A 24,282-nucleotide genomic window follows, 5' to 3' on the forward strand; every position below is an offset into this window, starting at 1 on the left:
TACTCTATTTATTATTACATGTATTATTTTCCTGTATTTATTATTATTGTTACATGTATTATTTTACTCTATTATTATTAAAAGGATACATAAGCACATTTCCATTGAAGAAGATGAGAATAATGATGTGATCAGAGTTGGACAGTCTTATCTTAAATTTGAGCTTTATGTAAATATTCAAAAACATTTAACTTACTGATGCCTCAATTAATGTAATTTTATTGGTATCTATTTTCATTTCTGAAATTTCCCACCCTCAGCTTATACTGGAGTCAATGATTTCCCAGTTTTTTTGTGGTAAAATTAGGTGCCTCGGCTTATATTTGGGTCGGCTTATACTCGAGTATATACGGTATATAAAAAGGAGCTTCTTTGTTGGAGACTTTTGCAGCTGAGTCACAATCAGCCCTAATTTGGGGAGAGATGCGTGGCACCTGTTTTGAGACCCTTTCATGTCACACAATTGTAGAACTGTGATGTAACTTCCAACATTTTACAGATGAAAATACCAACTGACATCGAAGTGTGGCCAAGAGGACAACAGTTACAAACAAATGAGTCTCCAGTAATTTCCAGCATGCCATAGAACTACATTGGAGGACATAGCAAATTCCTAAAGAGACCATTTCCTCCGAGAAGTGGGTAAGTGAAACTGCAGAAATGGGGGTCTTAATATAATAATAATAATAATAATAATAATAATAATAATAATAATTTATTTATTTATTTATTTATTTATTTATATACTGCCCTTTCTCCCGGATGGGACTCAGGGCGGTTTCCAATCATAAAAATCACACATACATTACATAACAACATAATAACACATTATTAAGCAAGATACACATTATTAAGCAAGGTAAGTTCTTAAGAGTCCAGACTGTACCAAATAAAAACAAGCACAATTTTCAATAGATATATTTTTATTTTAAAAGAAATACTGAACCAGCATGAAAAAGATACTCAGAATACCACTGAACATAATAATGAACAAGAATTCAAGAAAAACTGTGGGTCTTCTTGTTAACATACACAGAAGAACATAATTTCTAGCTCTTAAGTGCAGCTATATTGAATTAATAAAGACAAATTAGACATCTGCATGCGGTTATGGGATAAAAAACAAAATACTTTCAAAGTCATGTTTTCATGAACTGCCAAGGTGATCCAGTAGTGTCTAATAAAATCCCACACAATAGTGGCCTAAATTTTAAAACCAGTCAAAAGTATTTACAAATAGTAAACTTCTATTTGAAAATGTCATTTCTCGACATTAACAATGCAAATATTTTCAAGCCATCTTTTCATCTATACCAAGGTTAATCTAATTTTGCGTTGGCCAATTGGCCTATCATTTAATTCATTATCAACTGCCATGGCTTCATTATAATTTACTATACTATAATTTAATATACTATTTATTATTTATTGTGACACTAGTGTGGCTATATATAAATTATATATATAAATTATCACCATATAATTTTATTCTGCATCAGATGTGTCTGGAAAAGGGGGTCCATTCTGCCGACAATCAGAGCATGAGTTCATGATGCTTCCATTGGGTTTTGGGGGGAATCAGGCCCAAAGAAGTTACTTAATATACTTAATTAAGTAGCTGATATAGAATATTGGTTGTTGTTGATGATGGTGATGATGATGATGATGATGATGATTGCAATGATAACAACCCACAGGCTTTCCATCACAGACTATGGCCACAGGTCTCTGAGCATGAGTTAATGATGCTTCCATTGGGTTTTGGGGGGAATCAGGCCCAGAGAAGTTACTTAAATATACGTAATTAAGTAGCTGATATAGACTATTGGTTGATGATGATGATGATTATGACGATGATGATTGCAATGATAACAACCCACAGGCTTTCCATCAGAGACTATGGCCACAGGTTTAAGACAATCCGGACAGTTTCTTTGCAATGATTCCACTGTGATGCAACAATAATCAGAATTAAACCCGGCACGGTGCAAATGTGTGAGATTTGGCTTCTGGATTTACACCCCTGTGTTTTAGGAGCCTACCACTCGTCTCACTTTCAACATGTGAAAATGGGAAGAAAAGCATTCCCAGCAAATAATCTGCTTGGTGTTTTGGGGCTGGGGGGGGGGGGGGGGGGGGAAGGGGTTTGGGAGGGAGTTGGCAGATCTTCCGGGCTCTTTCCAATTGCTTTTCTAAGGAAGGCTTGGCGGTTTTCTCCTTTGTCCCCGTGGACCCCCGGCTCCGTTCCTGGCCAAACCTGAAACGCTCTGAGGTTGTTTATCCAGTGACTTGACTGGGTGGGAAGGGAGGGAGAGATAGACAAAACAGCCAGTAGTTTTGGCAAGAGTCCCTTCCCCTTGTGTGTTAGACAATGAAGGGCTTGGAAATGGGTCTGCCTTGGCCTACGACCTTCTCGTTCGGCTCCTTGGGTTGCCCTGGGATTAGAACGACCCTTTCCTTGCCACTGAAGTCAAACATAACCCCCTCCCCAATAAAAGATAGTAACTTATAGTTTTGCTAAGGACAAGGACATCAGGCTGGATAATAAGGGTTAAGTCTTGGACAACAACAAGAACAACAAGGACCTTTCATAGAATCATAGAATTGTAGAGTTGGAAGAGACTTCAAGGGCTGTCCAGTCCAACTCCCTGCAAGAAGCAGGAAAATCACATTCAAAGCACCCCTGACAGATGGCCATCCAGCCTCTGCTTAAAAGTTTCCAAAGAAAAAGCCTCCACCACAGTCCGGGGCAGAGAGTTCCACTGCTGAACAGCTCTCACAGTGAGGAAGTTTTTCCTGATGTTCAGGTGGAATCTCCATTTCTGTAGTTTGAAGCCATTATTCTGCGTCCTAGTCTCCAGGGCAACAGAAAACAAACTTGCTCCCTCCTCCCTATGACTTTCCCTCACATATTTGTACATGGCTATCATGTCTCTAATAATAATAATAATAATAATAATAATAATTATTATTATTATTATTATTATTATTATTATTTTATTCTTATACCCCGCTCCATCTCCCCGAAGGGACTCGGGGTGGCTTACATGGGGCCAAACCCAGTCATCAACAGTATAAAACAAGCAATAAAACAAATCAAACAGAATAAAACAAGTTAAAAACACATACAATACATAGTGATAAAATCATGGATAAAATCTGTAAGAAACAGGGCCAAAGTGCTAGTTATTTCACTTTCCTCAAGGAGGAGTGGTAATCCAAAGTGTCATAGTCATCAAAAGTCATCTCTTCTCAGCCTTCTCTTCTGCAGGCTAAACATACCCAGCTCTTTAAGCCACTCCTCATAGGGCTTGTTCTCCAGACCCTTGATTATTTGAGTTGCCCTCCTCTGGACGCGTTCCAGCTTGTTTCCCATGTTAGATAGTGTGTACATTTTAATCAAGGCTTTATGTCCTGTATTTCATATATTCATAGCAGAAGGTAACTGAGATATTTTACTGGAGTTTACTGTAATTTACTAAAACGCTGGCACAAAGGGTATTTGATGGGGGCCGGGCTGTGGTGCAGGCTGGAGAGCAGCCTGCTGCAATAAATCACTCTGACCATGAGGTCATGAGTTCGAGGCCAGCCCGTGGCGGGGTGAGCACCCGTCAATTAAAAAAAAATAGCCCCTGCTTGTTGCTGACCTAGCAACCCGAAAGATAGTTGCATCTATCAAGTAGGAAATAAGGTACCATTTATAAAAGTGGGGAGGCAAGTTTAACTAATTTACGACATTGGAATGAGGAAGTACCGTCAGAGTGGATGATGAAGCAGCTGCTCCCCCCTGTGGCCAGAATCGAACATCCCCTCGGGAGAAGGTTAAATCGCCTCTGCGTCTGTCTGTCTCTGTCTCTGTTCGACGTGTTTATGGGCATTGAATGTTTGCCCTGTATGTGTATAATGTGATCCACCCTGAGTCCCCTTCGGGGTGAGAAAGAAGGGCGGAATATAAATACTGTAAATAAATAAATCAACTAAAGTTAAAAAAAGGAGCCTTCAAAGTTGTGCACAGTCTATCTGAAGTCCAACTGTTTTCGATCAAGCAATAGTGGAAAGCAATTTGTTTAATGCTCTGCCTGTGAGTGGATTTGGAAACCATTGGCAGGACAATCTAGCGCTCCTAGAGCTGCGAATGTGCCAAGGACTATTGGGGAAATTGCATAGAGAAAAGATTATAGGCTATGAAATATCAATGAAATGTTTGGCAGCCTCCTTGGTTTGTTTTCCAAATGATGTCAGAAAGGTTCAAGCAGAGCGCAAAACGCCTATTTGCTAAATTGCAGAAAGCGAGAGGGAAAAACACCGAGAAGAAAGACACATGTCTACCACAGAAGAAGGGTTGAGAAATCCTTGGCCTATTAAATTAAATTTTTTTTAAAAATCCTGTTTTATAAACATCTGGTTGGTTGGGTCAGCGAGGAAGTTTTCTTGGGTTTGGCAGCTCCTCCGTATTGTATTGGAATAAGATGAAACCAAAGGAAAATGTAAGACAAGTAGTGTTGTTTATTATTTAGGCGCTCCTTAAATATCGCACGAAATTGTTTTCGGCCTGCGTTGTTTACGATTCGTGCAGCTCTTTCTTTTGTTCCGTCTCTGACTTTAAAATGGGATATGACAGCCGCTGTTTTAAACGGGAAGGGAAAGACTCCGCCGAACCCAAAAATCCGACTTGGAATGTGGTTCCCAACCTCAGCGAAACCTTGTTGAGCTAAGGAAACATAATGACTGAAAGATTTGCAGAAAGCGTCAAAAAGCGAGGAGGAAAAAAACCAGGAGGAATTTCCAGAGGGTCAGACAACCCTTCAAAACTCATAATTTTTCAAGACCGTTGCACTGGAAACGAGGAGCTGGGAATGTTCTCCGGATTAATGGGGGTATTAGGTATGTTTGGAAGGATCAGAAAATATTCCAGCGAAAATATCGAGATCGGACACGTCCGTCGCCGCGGAGGAAGAAAAGTGACAGCTAATTAATATTTGATACATGCGGAATGGCGGAAACCCAAAGCCGGGAATAATACAAGTTTATTGATCTTGGATTACTCGCCCAGGGATGGATAAAATTAAAGCTCAGATTCCTAAGGGATGGAGAGAGAAAGTCGAGCATTTTGGCTCGATCCAAACAAGCACACGCCCCAGATGCCGTCTTAATTCACTCGTTCTGTCTGAACAACCAGAAGCAAGGCCGACATTCACAGAAATGGTCGTTTTTGATGGAGTTTCTTTGTCCCAAACGTTGTTTCTGCTTCGAGTTGGAGAAGTTATATTGCTTATCTGCTATTGTAGGGAGTTATGAAAGAAATCCTGCATTTATGCCCACAATTAGCACCAAATAAACGGTGTTAAAAGTCCCTTGAACTTCAGCCTGTCCTACATTCATGTTTTGTTTGCGGCTTAGGCTGGTTTCACATTATACAGCGACAGCAATCTGATGCGGCTTTAATAGCTATGGAATCTGGGATTTGAGGTTTGGGGAGGGATTAGGACTCGCCTGATCCTATCTCTCAATGCACAGCTCGAAAGAGTTTGGAAATACAGTAGAGTCTCACTTATCCAACATAAACAGGCCGGCAGAATGTTGGATAAGCGAATATGTTGGATAATAAGGAGGCATTAAGGAAAAGCCTATTAAACATCAAATTAGGTTATGATTTTACAAATTAAGCACCAAAACATCATGTTAGACAACAAATTTGGCAGAAAAAGTAGTTCAATACGCAGTAATGCTATGTAGTAATTACTGTATTTATGAATGTAGCACCAAAATATCACGATATATTGAAAACATTGACTACAAAAATGCGTTGGATAATCCAGAACGTTGGATAAGCAAGTGTTGGATAAGTGAGACTCTACTGTAGCACTCTCTAAATCCCTCCAGTATTTCTTGTTGGTCATGAGGGTTCTGTGTGTGAAGTTTGGCACAATTTTATCATTGGTGGTGTTCAAGGGGTGCTTTAATTGTAGGCGAACTATAAATCCCAGCAACTACAAATGTCAAGGTCTATTTTCCCCAAACTCCACCAGTGTTCACATTTGGGCACATTGAGTATTTGTGCCAAGTTTGGTCCAGATCCATCATTGTTTGAGTCCACAGTGCTCTCTGGATGTAGGTGAACTACAACTCCCAAACTCAAAGTCAATGCTTATTAAACCCTTCCAGTATTTTCTGTTGGTCATGGGAGTACCGTGTGCCAAGATTGGTTTAATTCCATTGTTGGTGGAGTTCAGAATGCTCTTTGATTGTAGGCGAACTATAAATCCCAGCAACTACAACTCCCAAATGACAAAATCATTTCCCAGTATTCAAATTTGGGCGTATCGGGTATTTGTGCCAAATTTGTTCCAGTGAAGGAAAATACACCTTGAGTATCATATATGTACATTACGATTCATAACAGCAGCAAAATGACAGTGATGAAGTAGCAACAAAAATAATGTTATGGTTGGGGGGTCAGCACAACATTAAGGGGTCACGGCATTATATTCGGGTCATGTTATACTCGAGTATATACGGTATTATTATTAGTATAAACAGTTTAAGAATCCCTGCTCTACTGCACTTCGAGAAAACCTACAAATGCCAAAAATCTCTGGAAAAAAACCCAGAAATGCCTAGAATCATGCTGGAAAACCTACAAATATCTTGGTCTTCTTATTGTAACTCAATGGTAGAAGTTGACTATAGACGATCCTAGAGAGAATATACTCATCACATCTGTGAGTAATCAAATCTGCCAAAGCGAAACCCACAAATGTGGAGGACCGATTGTACTTACAAGGTTTAAAACTCTATGCTAATTTTAATATTGACAATCGGAGCTGTCAATATTACCCTTTTACAATGACATTTAAAGTCATGTGCTTTCATCTGCATGCGCTGCAAGCGAGGGCTTTTTGTTGCTGCAAAGTTTCTCCAATTTTCTGGGCTTTTAGATACAATATTGTACTATGGTGTCGTCTGGGAGGAGGTCCATGAGACCTCAAAATCCACTGACCGCAAAATCTAGCCCTTAAGCATTGTTTCAGCTTTTTGGATCCAATTGTTTGGGTCAAATACAGCTCTACAAGCGATAAACATTTGACTCTGGGTGTCCCCAAAGGTCCTGGATGTTATCAAGCATCCTGCTTAGATTGGGAAGGATAAGCAAGGATGTACTGTTCCAAAGTAGAAGATTAAAAATAAGATTGTCAGCTATAAAAAAGTAAGAGATAAATATAGCTGAACACATCCGTATTCTGTGTTGTTTTCAAAATATATCTGACTCTATTTATTTATTATTATTTATTAGCAACATTTATATTCCCCCTTTCTCACCCCGAAGGGGACTCAGGGCAGCTTACAAGTTATATATACATACAATATATTATATTATTAGTATAGCACAATATAAGCACTATATCAGCATTATATATTACCGTATATACTCGAATACAAGCCGACCCGAATATAAGCTGAGGCACCTAATTTTACCACAAAAAAACTGGAAAACATTGATTCCAGTATAAGCTGAGGGTGGTAAATTTCAGAAATAAAAACAGATACCAATAAAGTTACATTAATTGAGGCATCTGTAGGTTAAATGTTTTTGAATATTTACATAAAGCTCAAATTTAAAATAAGACTGTCCAACTCTGATCAAATCATTATTCTCATCTTCTTTAATGTAAATGTGCTTATGTATCCTTTTAATAATAATAGGGTAAAATAATACATATAATAATAATAATAATAATAATAATAAATAGAGTAAAATAATAAATGCAATAATAATAATAAGATCAGAGTGAAATAATAAATGTAATAATAATAATAATAATAATAATAATAATAATAATAATAATAAAAAATAGAGTAAAATAAATGTAATAATACCAATAATAATAGAGAAAAATAATAAATGTACCATATATTCTCGAGTATAAGCTGACCCAAATATAAGCCAACCAGGACCTCACCCAAGTATAAGCCGAGGGGGGCTTTTTCAGTCTTAAAGAAAGGACTGAAAAACTAGGCTTATACTCAAGTATATACAGTACATGGGTAGAAGAAGAGCTAGAGGAAATCTCTAGTGGGTTTTTTTTTTTCCGTGTCAGGAGCAACCGGTTAAGAACACCACAGTAAGAAGAATTAAATATCTCCTATTGAATGCAGAAGCCTTTCAATTTGCATTAAAGTTTATTCAAAGTTGGGAAAAGTTACGGTTAGGATCACAGCTCTTTGGGTCTCTTAGTAGGCAAGGGCCACGTTGGCTAGAAAAAAACCACAAAAGGTAAAAATTTCAGAATAAAAGATCAAGGTGTGTTGCATAACCTTTAGATATTGTTGGGTCTCCAAGGAGCTCTCGCCCTCTCGGATATGTTCTGGCCCAACGACTCTGTTGTGATAAAATCAGGGATCTGGTTGTATTAATAATCATCACCGCCTTGGAATTCCAGCCCCGAACCTGAGGAAACCTGAGAAGGAAGGCGTGGGAATGTCTCCCCTCCTTTCCTCCCGAAAATCATCGCCAGCATGTGGTGACCGGGTTTCTCAAGCCTGTTGCTCCTTGTGGGAGGCCCACGGGGCTCCTTGTAGCCGGAGATAGTGTCCGTGTCTCTCCTCAGCGGGATTGAATAAATATCCAAACACTGGCATAGAAATGGATCTGATGGAACGGAAGTTCAAATAAATAGGCACATTTTCCGCCTCCCGAGGGGCAACTCGGCTTTGGACATCCAGCGGCGGCAGGATAGATGGCCAGGAGACAGAGAAAATCCAACTCTGTTGCTCCTAAACTTACTGAAATGGGGTATCTACATGTGGAATTGATGCAGATTAACACCGCAGCTAAACTGCAACTCATAATCTTTCCTTCCACCACAAAATTAATGCAGTTCGACACCACATTTAGCTACCATGACTCAATGCTATGGAGTGCTTGGATTCATCGTTTGGTGAGGCTCCAGTCGCTTTGGCAGAGAAGGCAAAAGAACCTTGTAAAACTAAGTAAAGGTAAAGGTTTCCCCTGACGTGAAGTCCAGTCATGTCCAACTCTGGGGGTTGGTGTTCATCTCCATTTCTAAGCCGAAGAGCCAGCGTTGTCCATAGACACCTCCAAGGTCATGTGGCCACTGGCATGACTGCATGGAGCCCCGTAACCTTCCCGCCGGAGCAGTACCTATTGATCTACTCACATTGGCATGTTTTTGAACTGCTAGGTTGGCAGGAGCTGGAGCTAACAGCGGCCGTTCACGCTGCTCCCGGGATTTGAACCTGGGACCTTTCGGTCTCCAGCTCAGTGCTTTAACGCACTTCGCCACTGGGGCTCCAACTACTGCGCCCATTATTCCATAGCAGGGGTCCCCAAACTAAGACCTGTGGGCAGGGCCGGTCCTAGGTAATTTTCAAGTGTAAGCAAGCAATATTTTTGGCACCTCCCCCCCCCCCCCCCAAAAAACCCAATCACTAGATGCAGCTTTGAGCCCGGGTGGGCAGAGCCAGGCCCCAGCAAGGCCCCAGCCGCTCCTTCCTTCCTTGCCTTCTTCCTACGTTCGCCGCCCGGAGCCGTTGCTGCTGTTGCTGCCCGCTTTGAGGCCGGGCTGGGCCGGGGCCGGGGGAGTCACCGCTGCTGCCGCACCATCCCCTTAGTCGCCTGTCGAGAGGCAGAACTAGGCCCCAGCAAAGCCCCAGCCACTCCCTCCCTCCTTGACTTCTTCCTACATTTGCCGCCCAGAGACGTTGCTGCTGTTGCTGGCCGCTTTGAAGCTGGGCTGGGTTGGGGCCGGGAGAGTCGCCGCCGCTGCCGCACCATCCCTTGAGTCGCCCAGCGAGAGGCAGAACTCGGCCCCAGCCGCTCCCTCCCTCCTTGCCCTCTTCCTACCTTCGCCGCCCGGGATGGGGTGCTGGGGTGGTTGCCGAAGATGCTATCCGCTTTGAGGCCGGGCTGGGTTGGGGTCAGAGGAGCCACTGCTGCTGCCACAACATCCCCTGAGCCACCCGGCTCGGGAACCAAAGGACAAACTTCTCCACCTCCTCCTTCTTGGCTCTTGGCTCCCAGGCCGGGTGGTCAGGGAATGGCGTGGCGGCGGCAACGGCTCCCCCAGGAGCCGAGAGCCAAAGAGGAAAAGGAGAAGAAGTTCTCCTTCTCGTTCTGTTCCTCCATGGCTCTCAGCTTCCAGGCCAGGTGGCTCAGGGGACGGCACGGCAGCTTTGATGCCAGGCTGGGCTGGGGCCAGGAGAGCCGTTGCTACCGCCGTGCCGTCCCCTGAGCCACCCGACGAGTCCCAGCAAGGCCCCACTACCCCAAGTGAAGGTGGGAAGGAGGGAGGGAGTGGCTGGGGTCTTGCTAGACTCTGGCTCCGTCTCTCGCCAGGCAGCTCAGACAGTGGCACCGCATGGCTTCTTCGCACCTTCTCCCCTTCCTGGAGGAGCCTCCCAGTGCCCCTCCGAAGCCAGGAAGGGGAGGAAAGTGTGAAGAAGCCCCGAGCCGCCACCGCTGCCGCCGCCTCTTTGCCTCCTCCTCCCCTGGCGCCCCCCAGACCATGGCACCTGAGGCAAGTGCTTAATTTGCCTTGCGGTTGAACCGCCCCTGCCCGTGGGCCCAATGTGGCACTCCGAGGTCATTTACCTGGCACCTGTTCTAAACTTTAGACTTAGGGTTAACCTAACTCTGAAAAGACTCGAAGGCAAACAACAACATAGTATCATAGAATCATAGAATAGTAGAGTTGGAAGAGACCTCATGGGCCATCCAGTCCAACCCCCTGCCAAGTAGCAGGAACAACAATCCTAATTTTGGACTATTTCATCAGAGACCAGCCCCCCAGCAGTCTGAGGGATCATGAACAGGCCCTCCACTTAAAGGGTTGAGGACCCCTGTCGTATAGCACTGAGCCATGGCAGCTAAAGTGCTGTTAAACTACTTTAATTCTATAGTGTAGATGCACCTTAGGAGAGATCTTCCTTACCCAGAAGTAGAGATCAGTAGTAGTCGGTGGGTCCTATGTCAAAGGAGTGATAAATCCATGATGGGTCGAGGTTGTTGCTTTGACTTGTCCATATTCAGCAGTAAACAAAGCATAAGGTCGACAATAAGTTCACAGAATTGGTGACTAGAGTCATAAAAACACTTGATTTGGAAGGGGCCACAACACCATCTAGTTCAGTGGTTCTCAACCTGGGGTCCCCAGATGTTTTTGGACTTCAGCCCCCAGAAATCCTAACAGCTGGTAAACTGGCTGGGAATTCTGGAAGTTGTAGGCCAAAAACATCTGGGGACCCCAGGTTGAGAACCACTGTTCTAATTAGGCTCAGTTCTGGGAGCAAATGTCTCTTGACAGAACGGAAGGCGAAAGAGGTTGCTTCTGCGGTTGACCCGTTGCCTTGGCTTCTTCTTATGACTGTGAATGCAACCAATTAAAGTTACAAGTTGTTATTGTCAGAATCAAAGCCGGCGGCGTCATTGCCGTTCCTCACCCCCAGAGCATTGAAAGAGTCTTTGGCTTTTGACGGGACGGGATGTAAAAAATGTGGATAAAAGAGTTCTCCAGCGAGGCCTCCTGGTAACGGGGTTGCTCTATTCCTGTTCACACCAAGTGCCCATGACAGCTGCTCAACAGCCTCAAGCCTACACTGAGAAATAATACCAAACTAATACTTAAATATAAATGTTCACAATGATACATCCCTTTTAACACTACGGATGGATCTACACAGCCATACAACACAATTTCAGAATACAGAGTAATTGCATTGGACTGGATGATGAGTCTACATTGCCATCTCATCCAGTTCAATGCGGTTAATGTGAAATTGCATCGTATAGTAGTGTAGATCCAGCCTACATCTCGCATAGTCCAAAAACCCCCATAAGGAAGAAGATGAGATTCACCATTATAAACCACTAGCTGTGCCCAGCCACGTGTTGCTGTGGCAAAGTGTGGTGGTATGGAAAATAAAGTATAGAGGAATTGGTGGTAGTTCGTATATGTTATTTCCTAAAGCTTGTGAATATACAATATTTCTGGTTGTTCCTTTTTTTTTGTCTGCTGGAGGCAAGTATGAATGCTGCAATTAGCCAGAATGATTTGCATGTAATGGCCTTTCAGCTTCAAAGCCTGGCTGCTTCCTCCCTGGGGGAATCTTTTGTTGGTAGGTGTTAGCTGGCCCTGATTGTTTCATGTCTGAAACAACAGATTGTTGTTCAGAGTGAATCCTGCCTATCTCCCAGGCGCCATTGTGGCTAAGGAGGTTGCTATGACATGAAGGAGGTGGGGCTAAAGGGGGCAGGGCCTACCCTTTTGACTGGCAGGCAGGGGGAGAATGGCTCTTCCTCGTCCTCTGTCATTTGGACTTTATTTTTCTAGGTTTTTTTAATTGAAATACATAGATTTGATGATTATGTTTTTTGTGGTCAAATTTGGTGTGATTTGGTTCAGTGGTTTTGTTGTTTACTACATGGGGGAAAAGCACATTACGTTTTAATATACTGTATATACTCGAGTATAAGCCTAGTTTTGCAGTCCTTTGTTAGGGCTGAAAAAGCTCCCCTCAGTTTATACTCAAGTGAGAGTTCTGGCCGGCTTCTATTCAGGTTGGCTTATACTTGAGTATATAAGTATTCAGTTAGACAGTCTTATCTTATTAAAGTCTTATTATTATCTTAAATTAGAGTTTTATATAAATATTCAAAAACATTTAACCTACTGATGCCTCAAATAATGCAATTTTATTAATATCTACAGTAGAGTCTCACTTATCCAAGCCTCGCTTATCCAAGTTTCTGGATTATCCAAGCCATTTTTGTAGTCAATGTTTTCAATATATTGTGATATTTTGGTGCTAAATTCGTAAATACAGTAATTGCAACATAACATGACTGCGTATTGAACTACTTTTTCTGTCCAATTTGTTGTATAACATGTTTTGGTGCTTAATTTGTAAAATCATAACCTAATTTAATGTTTAATAGGCTTTTCCTTAATCCCTCCTTATTATCCAAGATATTCGCTTATCCAAGCTTCTGCTGGCCCGTTTAGCTTGGATAAGTGAGACTCTACTGTATATAGATTTATTATTTATCCAAAATATTCGCTTATCCAAGCTTCTGCCGGCCTGTTTAGCTTGGATAAGTGAGACTCTACTGTATATAGATTTATTATTTATCCAAGATATTTGCTTATTGAAGCTTCTGCCGGCCTGTTTAGCTTGGATAAGTGAGACTCTACTGTATATAGATTTATTATTTTTCCAAGATATTCGCTTATTGAAGCTTCTGCCGGCCCGTTTAGCTTGGATAAGTGAGACTCTACTGTATATGGATTTATTTATTTATTTATTTCCATCATTTCTATCCCGCCTTTCTCACCCGAAGGGACTTGGGGTGGCTTACAAAACTGGCAGAATTCGATGCCGATATACAACAATACAAAAGAATAAAACATAAGCAATGATTGCATGATTTGCAATGCATGGCTTTTTGTTTGTTTCATCTCCAATTTATCAGACCCGTGGATCTGGATGAGGGAGCTTCTCCCCTTTCGTGTGTCTTCCGCTGCTTCCTCCCGACTCTTTGCACCCACCGTATGTTTAACTCGGGTATAAATCACAAAGTTTGGCCGCCTTGGCATCCGTTGTTGATTTGTTGGATTCCTATTGTCATTAGCCGGCTTGTTAATTCAACCGCCATGTGTCCCCTCGAGCCGGGAGCCAAAGCGTGGGTCTTTCCAGCATGGAGCTTGAATGCCGGCCAACCTCCCGAGTTGCTCCACATCTGGACGGCAGCTGAAATATTAGAGCGATGGAGACAAAAAGAAGCGCTGGCCCCAAACTGCAGGGAAGGATCATCTTCATCCATGGAAGGGAACTGCCTTTTGCCTAAAGCATCAAACTCAGGGCCAGAGACGACGATGAGTTTCCCCATCAATACCTTCCTCTGGGAAACCAAATTATTCCCCAAGACTGTCTGCGCTTCGGTCAACCTGCCCAAAGTCTGTTCTTTGTTTCTGAAGGTTGAGGTTCTCCTTAGGCTGAAACTTTTTATCTCTTCTGCTTGCCTTCCCTGGGATCCATCATGCCTGGTGGTCACCATGTTATGTATTTATTTATTTACAGTATTACTGTATGTACTCGAGTATAAGCCTAGTTTTTCATCCCTTTTTTTAAAAAAGACTGAAATAAACCCCCTCGGCTTATACTCGGGTGAGGGTCCTGGTTGGCTTATATTTGGGTCAGCTTATACTCGAGAATATATGGTACATTTATTATTTTTCTCTATTATTATTGGTATTATTACATTTATTATTTTTCTCTGTTATTGTTGCTACTATTACATTTATTTTACTCTATTTCATTATTATTAATACATCTATTATTTGACTCTGATTTTATTATTATTATTATTATTGCATTTATTGTTTTACTCTATTTATTATTACATGTATTATTTTCCTGTATTTATTATTATTATTACATGTATTATTTTACTCTATTATTATTAAAATAATACATAAGCACATTGACATTGAAAAAGATGAGAGTAATGATTTAATCAGAGTTGGACAGTCTTATCTTAAATTTGAGCTTGATGTAACTATTCGGAAACATTTAACCTACTGATGCCTCAATTAATGTAATTTTATTGGTATCTGTTTTTATTTCTGAAATTTACCACTCTCGGCTTATACTGGAGTCAATGTTTTCCCAGGTTTTTTTTGTTTTTTTTTGTAAAATTAGGTAGTTTAGGAATCATTAGATTTTGACCTGAACTCTAAAGTAGCTCTCCAAGGTGCTGAAGACATCTGGAAATGGGTCCAGTACCTTGGATAGCTCCTTTGTACATTTCAGGCGAATGTTTAAGGTTGGGTCCATTTTCCAATTTCCCGACACACGGTCCATTTTGTAAAAGGGAAACGAATGGACAAGTGAGCTGTCGAAAACTCAACTTGGGAATAAGGCCCACTCAATCCAATGGCTCTTGCTTCTTAAACATATCCATAGGATGTATAGTTGGGAGGTAATGGGATATCCTAGTTTCTGGTTCAAAGCATCTCAAGACTTGGATAGGACAACCAGGTCTGATGGATGCCTTGATGATGGTGAACGCAGGTGAGATGTTTTGGTCCATGACTTGACTACTATTCGGACTTTTTTCCTTATTTCAGCAAGTGGCAGGTTGGCTCACGGACAACCCATAAGCCAAGCATTGTAGGGTTTTGTTTTGTTTTCTTTCAGATGAGTATTTCAGAGAGCACTCGGCAACGCATGTCCTTCTAATTTACTCTCTGTCTGGGTTTTTGATATTAGATGGGGACCCCAGGGAAATAAAGCCTTTTAAAGCAATAACAGGCCTTGGATGTGTCATAGAGAATTGTCTGTGGCCGTAAGAGCTCCGAGGGACTTTGGGGCATTCTCGAGTTACGAGGGATATTGCTTCTCTTAACAGGCCTCAAAGGGAGCTTCCAGCAGCTCACATATAGGGAGGACCGTGGCATTATTACTTTTTTGGGCAGGAAACTTCTGCCGTCATCCTAAGCTGATGAATTAATAATCACATTTTCTCCCAGTTCTGGTTGGAAGGAGGGATATGACAGCCGGGCAGAAAAACTAAACTTGGTAGGATGTAATCTTGAAGCCAAAACTATGCCATTAAGCCAGGCACTTTACCAAATAATCTAGCTATTATGCACTTCGTGCTGACACCCCCCCCCCCCTTTTATCCTTTGGTGGTGAAATTGTTTTATAACCTTTTATCCTGCTTTTATGGTTTTATTTCTATAATTATGATACTGTTATTATTATTTTATTGTTTTGTTTTATTTTAACTTGTTTACACTTTGTTTTCTTTTGGACTTGGCTCCATGTTAGCCGCCCCGAGTCCCTTCGGGGAGATGGTGGCAAGATACAAAATAAATAAATTATTATTATTATTATTATCATCATTATTATTATTAGCTGTGCCCAGCCACATGTTGCTGTGGTTTATGGGAATGCTTTGTTGGCCAAGTGGAGTATTTATTATTTATTTGTACTATTATTATTATTATTATTATTATTATTATTAGCTGTGCCCAGCCATGCATTGCTGTGGCTTATGGAAATGCTTTGTTGGCCAAGTGGAATATTTATTATTTATTTGTACTATTATTATTATTATTATTATTATTATTATTATTATTATTATTATTAGCCGTGCCCAGCCATGTGTTGCTGTGGTTTATGGGAATGCTTTGTTGGCCAAGTGGAATATTTATTATTTATTTGTACTATTATTATTATTATTATTATTATTATTATTATTATTATTATTAGCTGTGCCCGGCCATGCGTTGCTGTGGCTTATGGGAATGATTTGTTGGCCAAGTGGAATATTATTTATTTACTACATTTATATCCCACTCTTCTCACCCCGAAGGGGGCTCAGAGCGGCTTACAACTCAAATGAACGCACAATATATTAATAGCATAGCACAATATAAGCATTAAATTACTATATTGTACTATATCATTATAGGGTAATATTATTAGTAATACTACATGTAATATGTAATATATAATTAATATTATTATATTGTATTGAATAGCAATGAATAGCCTTGCAGCCTCAAAAGCCCTGGCTGTACCCCGGTGACATTGTGGCCAAGGGGGTTGCTAGGAAATGAAGTGGGGGGGCCTAAAGAGGGCAGGGCCTACCCTTCTGACCAGCAACCAGGGTTGAAAACGGCTCTTCCTCATTCTCTAATTTGGACTTTATTTTCCAGGTTTTTTGTTTGAAAGACATACATTGTATGACTATGTCTTTTGTGGCCAAATTTGGTGTGATTTGGTTCAGTGGTCTTGTTGTTTACTCAGTCCTAAAAACGTACATTACATTTTTATAAATATAGATTATTATTAATAAGCTGCATCTTTCAGCCTCCAATGTAGAATTGTAGAGTTCTAGTCTCCCAGCGGTTCTGGGGATGGAATATTGGATCCTAGATCCACCAAACTGGATGTTCCTTGCTATATAATGTAGCTATTGATGTTTTCTTAAACTGAAGTCCTTTTAGGATTCAAAATCCAATGAGTAATCTCAATTGTAGTAGGCCCGGTGAACCAATAAAATGTTGGTTTCCCCATTCAGCCCTTGAGTCCATGGATCTAATTTGTCTCTGGATTTAGGACAATGAGATTTCCAAAAAGAAAAGAAGCCAATTTCTTAATTTCTAAGCCATTCCCAGTCTTTCCGGTTTCGTGAGGGATGTTTTCTGGATATCGGGAGGCTGCAGACTCGAATGGGGAAATTGTTAACATTTCCATCTCTGCAGCAAGGAGGTTCACGCTGGTGATTTAGCTGTTGCTGAGAATTATTTGGCATCTTCCTCGGGTTTCACTTTCCATTTCTTTGCATCTGATTACTGGGGAATTTAAACTGCCATAACTCATAGGACCTGGCTCTAATTCCAGCTGACAATATGCAGTTGGCTCTGACAACAGGTTCAGAATCACCCTGCGATTCCGGCCGTGAAAGCCTTCGACAACAGGAGTGTTTGCCTTTGACATCTCCTGGTTTTTACTGATAAGACCAGGGGTCCCCAAACTAAGGCCCGTGGGCCGGATGCTGTCCTCCAAGGTAATTTACCTGGCCCCTGTCCTAAACATTAGACTTAGGGTTGACCTAAGTTTCTCTGGTCTTTGGAGGTCTCTTTGCTTATCTATGGTCTTATGAGATCATCTAGATGGTCTTTGAAGGTCTTTTTGCTTAGCTACGGCCTTATGAAACCATCTAGATGGCTTTTGGAGGTCACTTTCCTTATCTATGGTTTTCTGATGCCCTGATGAGATCATCTAGATGGCCTTTGAGGGTCTCTTTCCTTACTTATGGTCTTATGATACCATCTAGATGGTCTTTGGAGGTCTCTTTGCTTAGCTACGGCCTTATGAAACCATCTAGATGGCTTTTGGAGGTCACTTTCCTTACCTATGTCCTATACTTTAGACTCAGGGTTGACCTAAGTGCACCTGGTCTTTGGAGGTCTCTTTGCTTACCTATGGTCTTATGAGACCATCTAGATGATCTTTGAAGGTCTTTTTGCTTAGCTACGGCCTTATGAAACCATCTAGTTGGCTTTTGGGGGTCACTTTCCTTACCTGTGGTCCTATGAGACCGTCTAGATTGGTTTTGGAGGTCACTTTCCTTACCTATGGTCCTATGAGACTGTCTAGATGGCCTTTGAGGGTCCCTTTCCTTATCTATGGTCTTCTGATGGCCTGATGAGATCATCTAGATGGTCTTTGGGGGTCTCTTTCCTTACCGATGATCTCATGAGACCATCTAGATGGTTTTTGGAGGTCTCTTTACTTACTTATGGTCTTATGAGATCTTCTAGATCAGGGGTCCCCAAACTGTGGCCCTCCAAGGTCATTGACCTGGCCCCTGTCCTAAACTTTAGACTTAGGGTTGACCTAAGTCTCTCTGGTCTTTGGAGGTCTCTTTGCTTACCTATAGTCTTATGATATCATCTAGATGCTCTTTGAAAGTCTCTTTGCTTAGCTATGGCCTTATGAGACCATCTAGATGGCTTTTGGAGGTCACTTTCCTTACCTATGTTCCTATGAGACCGTCTAGATGGCCTTTGAGGGTCCCTTTCCTTATCTATGGTGTTCTGATGGCCTGATGAGATCATCTAGATGGCCTTTGAGGGTCTCTTTCCTTACTTATGGTCTTATGAGATCATCTAGATGGTCTTTGAAAGTCTCTTTGCTTAACTATGGCCTTATGAGACCATCTAGATGGCTTTTGGAGGTCACTTTCCTTACCTATGTCCTATACTTTAGACTCAGGGTTGACCTAAGTGCACCTGGTCTTTGGAGGTCTCTTTGCTTACCTATGGTCTTATGAGACCATCTAGATGATCTTTGAAGGTCTTTTTGCTTAGCTACGGCCTTATGAAACCATCTAGTTGGCTTTTGGGGGTCACTGTGGTCCTATGAGACCGTCTAGATTGGTTTTGGAGGTCACTTTCCTTACCTATGGTCCTATGAGACTGTCTAGATGGCCTTTGAGGGTCCCTTTCCTTATCTTCTGATGGCCTGATGAGATCATCTAGATGGTCTTTGGGGGTCTCTTTCCTTACCGATGATCTCATGAGACCATCTAGATGGTTTTTGGAGGTCTCTTTACTTACTTATGGTCTTATGAGATCTTCTAGATCAGGGGTCCCCAAACTGTGGCCCTCCAAGGTCATTGACCTGGCCCCTGTCCTAAACTTTAGACTTAGGGTTGACCTAAGTCTCTCTGGTCTTTGGAGGTCTCTTTGCTTACCTATAGTCTTATGATATCATCTAGATGCTCTTTGAAAGTCTCTTTGCTTAGCTATGGCCTTATGAGACCATCTAGATGGCTTTTGGAGGTCACTTTCCTTACCTATGTTCCTATGAGACCGTCTAGATGGCCTTTGAGGGTCCCTTTCCTTATCTATGGTGTTCTGATGGCCTGATGAGATCATCTAGATGGCCTTTGAGGGTCTCTTTCCTTACTTATGGTCTTATGAGATCATCTAGATGGTCTTTGAAAGTCTCTTTGCTTAACTATGGCCTTATGAGACCATCTAGATGGCTTTTGGAGTTCACTTTACTTACCTATGGTGCCATGAGATCATCTAGATGCCCTTTGAGGGTCTCTTTCCTTACTTATGGTCTTATGAGACCATCAGACAATGGAAATCAAGGAGTGACCTAAGTCTCTCTGGTCTTTGGAGGTCTCTTTGCTTACCTATGGTCTTATGATATCATCTAGATGCTCTTTGAAAGTCTCTTTGCTTAGCTATGGCCTTATGAGACCATCTAGATGGCTTTTGGAGGTCACTTTCCTTACCTATGTTCCTATGAGACCGTCTAGATGGCCTTTGAGGGTCCCTTTCCTTATCTATGGTGTTCTGATGGCCTGATGAGATCATCTAGATGGCCTTTGAGGGTCTCTTTCCTTACTTATGGTCTTATGAGATCATCTAGATGGTCTTTGAAAGTCTCTTTGCTTAACTATGGCCTTATGAGACCATCTAGATGGCTTTTGGAGTTCACTTTACTTACCTATGGTGCCATGAGATCATCTAGATGCCCTTTGAGGGTCTCTTTCCTTACTTATGGTCTTATGAGACCATCAGACAATGGAAATCAAGGAGTGACCTAAGTCTCTCTGGTCTTTGGAGGTCTCTTTGCTTACCTATGGTCTTATGATATCATCTAGATGCTCTTTGAAAGTCTCTTTGCTTAGCTATGGCCTTATGAGACCATCTAGATGGCTTTTGGAGGTCACTTTCCTTACCTATGTTCCTATGAGACCGTCTAGATGGCCTTTGAGGGTCCCTTTCCTTATCTATGGTGTTCTGATGGCCTGATGAGATCATCTAGATGGCCTTTGAGGGTCTCTTTCCTTACTTATGGTCTTATGAGATCATCTAGATGGTCTTTGAAAGTCTCTTTGCTTAACTATGGCCTTATGAGACCATCTAGATGGCTTTTGGAGTTCACTTTACTTACCTATGGTGCCATGAGATCATCTAGATGCCCTTTGAGGGTCTCTTTCCTTACTTATGGTCTTATGAGATCATCTAGATGGTCTTTGAAAGTCTCTTTGCTTAACTATGGCCTTATGAGACCATCTAGATGGCTTTTGGAGTTCACTTTACTTACCTATGGTGCCATGAGATCATCTAGATGCCTTTTGAGGGTCTCTTTCCTTACTTATGGTCTTATGAGACCATCAGACAATGGAAATCAAGGAGTGAAGCAAGCGAGCCTTTGGTCTGAGGATGCTGCGAAGTCAGGCTTGAGCGGTGAAGCACCTCCTGGCAAAAACGTGATGGGAGCGAAGGGGGGGAAAAGCGGAGCCTCTGAGAAATAAGACCACAGGCCAGCCTTGTTTAAGAGAACCACAGAAGCGCCATTAAGCCTTCAAAACTGCCATTGTTCTCCACAACCGCCCCCTGCCCCAACCCATAATTATTCCCACTCCCTGAATCTTACACCCAATAATTCAGGAAAGCTGAGTAATGGAAGAAACAACAGCCATTTTAATAGCTCAGCACCGGTGGTCTCCCCGCAGAGAAGTGTGGGAGGGGAGGGGACACCGGGGAAGGCTTTCCGAGGGGCCTGCGGTTGTGGTTTCCTGGCTTTTCTGGGGAAGGTTGGGCAGGAGGAGCCGCTCACCTACGTATCCCAGGATTTGGAACAAGGTGTGGGACCCGGAGAAAGGGACGTCTTGGAGCGGAGCGGCACCGTCGCCAACTGGCCTTGGAGACCATGGACTTCACCTTGGCCAAGACCAAGATGAGCCGGATGCCATGAAAATAATTTAACATAAGGACAGAGATGAATAGAATCTCTGCCCAGTTTTATTGTGTTTTAGCGTCTTGTTTATTGCTTGTTGTTTATCCTGTTTTAATTGTTTTTAATTTGCCTTTTGTTTTGTATTGTTATATTGTGTGTTGAGGCCTTGGCCTTTGTAAGCCGCATCGAGTCCTTCGGGAGATGCTAGCGGGGTACAAATAAAGTTTAATAATAATAATAATAATAATAATAATAATAATAATAATACAGTAGAGTCTCACTTATCCAAGCTTAACGGGCCGGCAGAAGCTTGGATAAGCAAATATCTTGGATTATAAGGACTGATCAAGGAGAAGCCTATTAAACATCAAATTAGGTTATGGTTTTACAAATTAAGCACCAAAACTTCATGTTATACAACAAATTTCACAGAAAAAGTAGTTCAATACGCAGTAATGTTATGTTGTAATTACTGTATTTACGAATTTAGCACCAAAATATCATGATATATTGGAAACATTGACTACAAAAATGGCTTGGATTATCCAGAGGCTTGGATATGCGAGGCTTGGATAAGTGAGACTCTACTGTAATAATAATTACTTGTGGTCATATAGTGCATCTCATAGATGGCCCGGGAGGGTCCAGATCAGAGTGAGACCGAAAGCTGCCTTCAGGAAAGGAAAAGTCATACGAGGGTTGAATGAAAAGTAATGCCTCCACCTTCGTAACTCCTCAACATATGGCAGACCTCGTATGTGGCAGGTACTGGCTTGTTCAGTAGACTCTCCTCTACAGTTCCATTTGGCGGGAAGCCTTAGCATTGAACGGTTGTGTTGGTGCTCATCTCCATTTCTAAGCCAAAGAGCCGGCGTTGTCCATAGACACCTCCAAGGTCATGTGGCCATAGGCATGACTGCATGGAGCGCTGTTACCTTCCCACTGGAGCAGTACCTATTGATCTACTCACACTCTGGGGGTTGGTGCTCATCTCCATTTCTAAGCCAAAGAGCCAGCGTTGTCCATAGACACCTCCAAGGTCATGTGGCCATAGGCATGACCGCATGGAGCGCCGTTACCTTCCCACTGGAGCAGTACCTATTGATCTACTCACACTCTGGGGGTTGGTGCTCATTTCAATTTCTAAGCTGAAGAGCCGGCGTTGTCCATAGACACCTCCAAGGTCATGTGGCTATAGACATGACCGCATGGAGCGCCGTTACCTTCCCGCCAGAGTGGTACCTATTGATCTACTCACATTTGCTAGGTTGGCAGAAGCTGGAGCTAATAGCAGGAGCTCACTCCGCTCTCCGGATTTGAACCTGGGACCTTTCAGTCTGCAAGTTCAGCAGCTCAGTGCTTTAACACACTGCGCCACCAGGGGCTCCAAAATTGATACTACAGTAGAGTCTCGCTTATCCAACATAAACGAACGTTGGATAAGCGAAAATGTTGGATAATAAGGAGGGATTAAGGAAAAGCCTATTAAACATCAAATTACATTATGATTTTACAAATTAAGCACCAAAACATCATGTTTTTACAACAAATCAACAGAAAAAGCAGTTCAATATATGGTAACGTTATGTAGTAATTACTGTATTTACGGATTTAGAACCAAAACATTGCAACAGTGACTACAAAAACATTGACTACTAAAAGGCAGACTGCATTGGATAATACAGAACGTTGGATAAGCGAAGGTTGGATAAGTGGGACTCTACTGGACTTCCAAAAAAATGCATTTCTCCTTGATTAAATTGATTGAGCTGCAAACTTTATAAAATTACCGCACTTTCTCTCTGTGTGTATGTGCCTGAGAGAGGGATTGAGAAATGAAGAAAAGGAATAATTACCCAATGGAATAAATTACCAAGTAGCTTTTTGAATCCGTATTGTTAAAAGAATCAATCTGGAAAACATCTGCCTGGGATGATTTAGAGATAATTAGTTCCCACTTAAGGGAATAAGATGGCTTTTCAAGGTTTCTGAACACACTGCTGCATTTTTTGCAGCATTGGTTACCTTGGCTTGCTTTTAGGGTGTTTTTTCCTTTGCAAAAAAAATAATAACCAGGTAATTAATTTATTATTTCATAGGTAGCTGTACGGCTTTTTTCCCCTCCTATTCCCCCCCAAAGCAGCTTATGACAATATAAAAATATGGTCTATAAAAATTGGGCCACCAACATGAGGACCGAGTCGGATTTCAGCATCCAATGAATATTTCAACTTTCATGAAAGGTGAGACGGAGCAGCTCTCCGATCTGCAGGACTGTGTTGGTTGGTTTATTCAATTCCAGATTGTCCTCAGGCTGCATTAAGTCTGACCACACATAAGACGTGGCCACCAACGTATCACAAGGTGGAAGAGGTTGGCCATAGCGCTGTATTTAATAAATATACTAGCGGCTATTATGCACTGCTTGGGAACAGGCCACCCAACAGAATCAAGTCCAGGATTCAGCATCTCCAAATGTGGTTCACCAGGAGGACGTTTTCAGGCAATGAAGCTTTTAGCAAAGGATTGCTTTAAGGCTGATATGAGTGTCCTCTGGCATATTTAGTCAGTTGCATCTGTCAAGTAGAAAATTTAGGTGCCGCTTTATGTGGGGAGGCTAATTTAACACCATAAAAACTTCCAGCAGTGTGTGGTAGAATGAGGAAGTACTCTATCAAGGACTCAGTGTCACAAGTGGACGTTGAAGCAGCAGCGCCCCCTGTGGCCAGAATCTACCTCATGAAGCCGGAAGCTGGAAAATGTTAAATTGCCTCTGTGTCTGTCTATATGTCGTATGTCTAATGCACTTTCCTTGCCTATGGTCCTATGAGACTGTCTAGATGGCCTTTGAGGGTCCCTTTCCTGACCCATGGTCTTATGAAACCATCTAGATCAGGGGTCCTCAAACTTTTTAAGTGGAGGGCCGGTTCATGGTCCCTCAGACTGTTGAGGGGCCGAATTATCATTTGGAAAAAAAAACAACAAACC

At 41.9% G+C, this 24,282-nt stretch overlaps 1 protein-coding gene across 2 annotated transcripts in view; it reads left to right on the forward strand.

Moving 5' to 3' along the window:
- Window positions 1-214: 214 nt before the first annotated feature.
- col8a2 (collagen type VIII alpha 2 chain) overlaps window positions 215-24,282 on the forward strand; it is a 186,535-nt gene continuing 162,467 nt past the window's right edge. For both annotated transcript variants that reach the window (XM_062962289.1, XM_062962290.1), the window contains exon 1: window positions 215-642. The gene's annotated coding sequence lies outside the window, so the exon portion shown is untranslated. The remainder of the gene's footprint in view (window positions 643-24,282) is intronic.

This window comes from Anolis carolinensis, unplaced genomic scaffold, assembly GCF_035594765.1.
Source record: "Anolis carolinensis isolate JA03-04 unplaced genomic scaffold, rAnoCar3.1.pri scaffold_10, whole genome shotgun sequence".
NCBI classification, from domain to species: Eukaryota; Metazoa; Chordata; class Lepidosauria; order Squamata; family Dactyloidae; genus Anolis; species Anolis carolinensis.